Source organism: Haemaphysalis longicornis, unplaced genomic scaffold (genome assembly GCF_048455015.1).
Source record: "Haemaphysalis longicornis isolate Haplotype H1 unplaced genomic scaffold, Haemaphysalis longicornis Haplotype H1 scaffold_1, whole genome shotgun sequence".
Lineage (NCBI taxonomy): Eukaryota > Metazoa > Arthropoda > Arachnida > Ixodida > Ixodidae > Haemaphysalis > Haemaphysalis longicornis.
The window spans coordinates 38187597-38192746 of NW_027526203.1; the positions used below are offsets into that span (position 1 = coordinate 38187597).

A 5150-nucleotide genomic window follows, 5' to 3' on the forward strand; every position below is an offset into this window, starting at 1 on the left:
CAAGACCACAGCGCAGCAAAGCGAAGCAGCAATCTTCGCAATCGGACGACAAGGCAGGCGCTGCCTTTCCTCCATGACTGGCGAACGGCGGGCGGGCTGTTGCTAGGACGCCGTTGCTAACGCTACTTACAATGGCCGCCGAAAACACGTGACTTCCTCCACACTTTTGCCAATGCGCGGGGATAGCTGGGGGCCTCTCCTAAGCTTTTTTTTCCTCCATGCGACCCAGGGTGCCAACGTTTTTAGATTAGGTCAGTTTGCAAACTGCGCCTCGAGAGGCGGTACCATTTTGTCGCCATTCCGACAGGTGGCGCTGGCGTTGCGTTGAGATCTAGTTTGAGGAGCGAGGCTCGCCCCGGCCATGTGTTTTCGCTGTGCTGTTGGCGCTCGCCTGCTCGTCACGTCTGTATTAACGTATTAGCTCTGTGCTGTCATCGTGCATACATATTTTAGTGGATCTCTGAAGTGTCGGTGCGGTTTGTTGACGTCCTGCGCGCCAGGCTGCCGTTCGGGGTATGCTTCGGAAGCGGCCAAGTCCGTGCAGCGGCATTTCTTCAAAGCGCCCAAGGGTCCTGACGGATTGAAGGCGTGGGAAATCGCGATTCCGCGGAAAAACTTCAAGGTTACGCCATAAACATACGTTTGTGACATTCATTGTGAGCCTTCAGACGTCGTCAACTGTTACGAACACGTCGTGAACGGTCAAACTGTAAGGATCGATACCGTAAGGCAGGTGGACTCTGAGAGACCGCGCGGCGCCCCGTATTTTCCCTGACATACCTGAGCATCTTTCGCCACCAAAGACGTCAAAGTCATGCCGAAAACCATCCAAATGGATGACAGTTGTTCCCACCTATGTTGCGTCCTGCCAAAATGATGGCTTTTGCGCGAGGAAACTGGCGTAAGTGGCGCGAGTGGTGTAGAAAGCGCCGATGTCAGCACGTACGTTGGGAACTGCATGAGTTGTGGTTCGCAGTTATGCAGGAATTCAGCAAATGTCCGACATTTCAATCGTAGAATGTGAAGGCTTCGTCTAGCCAGGTTATCTTCTACAAGCTCGAACATTCTGGGTGCAATTGTGCTGATTGAGAAGGGTGCAGTAGTCGGGCAAAACTTGTCGGATGAAGTTAATTAAAGAGGTTTACTTGTACCGCCGTGTAGCTACAGCGATAAAAATGGGAATATTCACCCTCAGCTGTCAAGGCAGGAGAATGTAGCAACATTTATTCGCTACATTGTTGCCTTAAAGATCAGCCCTTGGAACAAATGTTACCTGTTTCCAGACGTTTCATCCGCAACAACTGCCGTGAAAGGGCATGCAGTGTGTGTGGCACAACATATTCACGGTGCTGTCAGATCAGATCCCTACCCGGCGCGGTGGCTAAGGCGCCGTGCTGCTGGGCGCAAGGACTCGGGTTCGATTCCCGGCCACGGCGGCCGCTATTCTGATAGAGGCGGAAAGCGAAAACACCCGTGCGTTCGAGATTTCAGCGCATGTTAAAGATCCCCTACGTGGTCAAAATTAATCCGGAACCTTCCACTACGGCACGCCTCATCACCTGTGAAGCGTCGGCGCGTTAAACCTCTTATAAATAAATTAATCTGACTAGTCAAAACTGAGAAGTGTTGCCTATCTGTAGATTGCAAAAAGAAACGAGCAGGAAAAATCAACGCAGAAGACAGCATAAGCGATGGCTCAGCGGAAAAACTACCAGGCTAAACGCTTTAAAAAATCGGCATAAGCAGGGCCACAAGAAGATAAGTGAAAGCTAACGCTTTAAAATATCGGCATATCAGGACTACAAGAAGATAAATGAAAGTGTCTGTGACCCTAACAGATAGTCCATCAGATTTACGAACCAACAAAAAAGAATAGCAGTACGACAAACATTCTCATCCGAGAAAAAACGTTTATTTCTTTTAAGAAACCACATTTATACCTGTCAGGGAAATAAAAAAAAAACATTGGTTTAATAATTGGTTCAGTTTTCTTTGTTAACAGCGAAGCTGTTTAACAAATCATAATTTTTCATGTCCGCAGTTAAAATACCAAGAATTTGCTGAGCGCGTGCACGTGAGCACGCACGTCAGCACTTGGTTTCCAATCGGCTCACTTGATCAGTTTTGTTGGGGTTGTAAATATGTTCTTGAATCGGCTCACTTGATCAGTTTTGTTGGGGTTGTAAATATGTTCTTGTGAAAACGTACCTACTGCATTTGCTTCCACAGCATAAATAAAAATGTCGAGGCGTCTTTTCTTGATTCCAAGTAGACGGCTGACTATTGTAGGCTTTCCCGCAGTTTCAGAAGTCTAAGACGTGTTCGGGTATGCTTTAAACATTATTGAGCTATAAGGGATCCCGTACTGGGGAAAAATAAATGAAAAAATAAATAAATGGAACGGGAAGCAGCCGAAGACAAGCGGACTGTGCAGTGTTTGCCTTGTCTTTTTTTTTTTTTCCCTTAAGTACAGCTTGTTTCTCGTTATAATGTCGGTAAAATTGCAAACCCTCAGTCACTTAAGCGTTAGAGTAGAGCGAATTTTTATTTCGCATGTGGTCGTTCACCGGCGCCGCCGGCGCCTTTCCAAGCAAGGAGTAGCAGACGACGCGCCGAGACCGATCTCAACGCTACCGCAGCTCCACCGCCTGGTCGGCGACAGCACCGGCCCGCGCCGCGGTGCTTGGAAGGCAGCGCTCTTTGCCAACTGACCTAATCTAAAAACGTTGCAGGGTGCCTAGGGAACCAAAAAAGGTCCCCAGAAAGGTCCCTGGCCGTACGGCGGCGCCACCGCGCTGCGGCCGCGGCCGCGGCCGACCGGCCGAGCCTGCCGGTTCATTCATTCGGCTCCGGTGCTTGCGGCGGGCGGTTGCACGACGTGCTGCTCGCCGGTGCCCACTTTTTTGGCGCGAAAATTGCTTTGTCATCGCCCGTCGGAACGAAATCCTGGTTCTGCAGGAAACGCGCTACAATTTCAAGGTAGCAGTACATATTCCCGGCAAAAGGGTTTTGCCCCCTTTCTTATTTTTTTTTTTTTTTCCAGCTGCACCAAGTGCACGACGTGCTGCTCGCCAGTGCCCCTTTTTTGGCGCGAAAGCCCATCGGAACGAAATTATGGTTCTGCCGGAAACGCACAACAATCTCAAGGTAAGCAGTACATATTCCCGTCGAAAGGTTTTTCTTTCATGTGTTTTGCCTTTTTTTTTTTTTTTTCAGCTGCAGCAAAACGTGCCACCCCATGGCACGCCGTGATGGTTTTCGCGCGCTGAGCCTGAGCCGCAAGGACGGAGGTAAAGTAAAGCCTGCGCCGCAGCGATCTGCTAAAAAATGGACGTTGCGCGTGAAGCTGGTGGCCGTTTTCTTTTGTTCTTTTCAAGGTGCAGCACGTGGCGATCCATCGGCGGCCGCAGGGGACCGCAAGAATCCAAAAACCTAGGACGGAGGTAAAGTAAAGCCTGCGCAGCAACGATCTGCTTAAAAATGGACGTTGTGCGTGGACCTGGTGGCGGTGATCTCTTCTTTGCAAGGTGTAGCACGTGGCGTTCCATCGGCGGCCGCAGGGGACCGCAAGAATCTAAAAACCAAGTGCGGAGGTAAAGTAAAGCCTGCGCAGCAACGATCTGCTTAGAAATGGACGTTGTGCGTGGACCTGGTGGCGGTGATCTCTTGTTCTTTGCAAAATGTAGCACGTGGCGTTCCATCGGCGGCCGCAGGGGACCGCAAGAATCTAAAAACGAAGGTAAGGCACGCTCTGCTGCTGCAAACTGACCATGGCATTGTGAACGAAGTTTTTTTTTTTTTTTTTTTTTTGCGTGGAGTTGGTGGCGGTGATAATTCTTCTTTTCAAGGTATAGCACGTGGCGTTCCCTGAGCAGCCCCAGCAAAGGACCTCAAACCAAGTTAAGCCACACAGCAGCCCGCGCTGCTGGAAACTGTCCTGTGTGTACACAATATTGTTTTTGTTTTATTGCTTTCCTTCCCTTTCAAGGTGCCACCTGGAGTACGGCTATCACCCCAGCAACTGGTATTACGCGCAGCAAAATTCTGGAAAGCAGGCTGAAAACTGGCGATTTAGGCAAAGTGGCACTCTTGTTTGGCGTGGCCACAGAAAATTCTGCCGTGTCGTCGTCCAGCGTGGCAAAATTTGGACCTGAAGAAAATCTGCAACAATTTCAAGCTAGGTAGCAGGCAGCTAAAAGCCGGTGATTTACGTAAAGTGGCATCTCCTTTTGACGCGTTCACAGAGCAAAAATCTGCTTTGTTTTTGTCCGTCAAGTAAAAATAATTGCGTATCACGAGAATTAGCATAATAACAGTCGGAATGAATTTTTGTGTTTGCTTGTTCGGTGTACTTGAGAACAATAAATCTGTCAAGTGCTTATCTGTGGTCTTTCCTTTGTGGTATGATGAGCCCCACTGGGCGTTTATATGTTCCACATATAATTATGACCGTCAAGAGGCAGTTCACCCCCGCAAGGACTTGTGGGCTGCTGCAATGCTTTTTTTTTTTTTTACTAATTTAATTTTATCAACAAACGAGCTATTGCGCTTCCGTTTCTATCCCATGGCCCCCGGCCAGCATGTCGGAAAAATAATACCAGCTGCACTTTATTCTGGCACAGAAGGGTGGCGGCAGGCATGCTGTTATTGTGTGAACTTCATGCTAGCATTATGGCAGAGCTATCAAATGAAACCAGATGCCCCACTGCAATAATGCAATCAGTTGGTGGCTTGCAACTTCACCACTGTGGTGTCCCGAACAGAGCACGAAAACGTAGCTGGCAAGCCCCCCCCCCTTTATTTAAATTCTTTTCTTGTTTAATAAGAGGTTTTCATTGAACATGTCGAACCTAAAACATCATCTTGGTGCACAGCCTAGCGGTACTTCAGTCGCAACACGTACCTGATCGTGCAAAGCGCATGCCACACAAGCTCATAGCATGTGGTTGTTACATTGACGACTTAAACACAAATTGTTGGAGTTAATTTAGCCATCTGTGATGAATGCAGAATTGGCAATGTTTCATAGCACTGACATAGAATTTGCAAGCTTCGTGTTATAACGAGTCTTTGGGAAGCTTGCCATTAAATGGCCTGCCATCAGATACAAAGATGCATGACTGAATATGCTAATAACTGCAAAGGAGCAT

The 5150-nt window shown here is 48.5% G+C and overlaps 1 long non-coding RNA gene across 1 annotated transcript; it reads left to right on the plus strand.

The window, feature by feature from the left end:
- Nucleotides 1-2826: 2826 nt before the first annotated feature.
- LOC144175915 (uncharacterized) lies at nucleotides 2827-4379 on the plus strand. Its single transcript, XR_013323713.1, has 5 exons — nucleotides 2827-3147; nucleotides 3217-3290; nucleotides 3378-3593; nucleotides 3687-3739; nucleotides 3849-4379. It is a non-coding gene; the product is annotated as an uncharacterized LOC144175915 (long non-coding RNA).
- The last annotated feature ends 771 nt before the right edge of the window (nucleotides 4380-5150 follow it).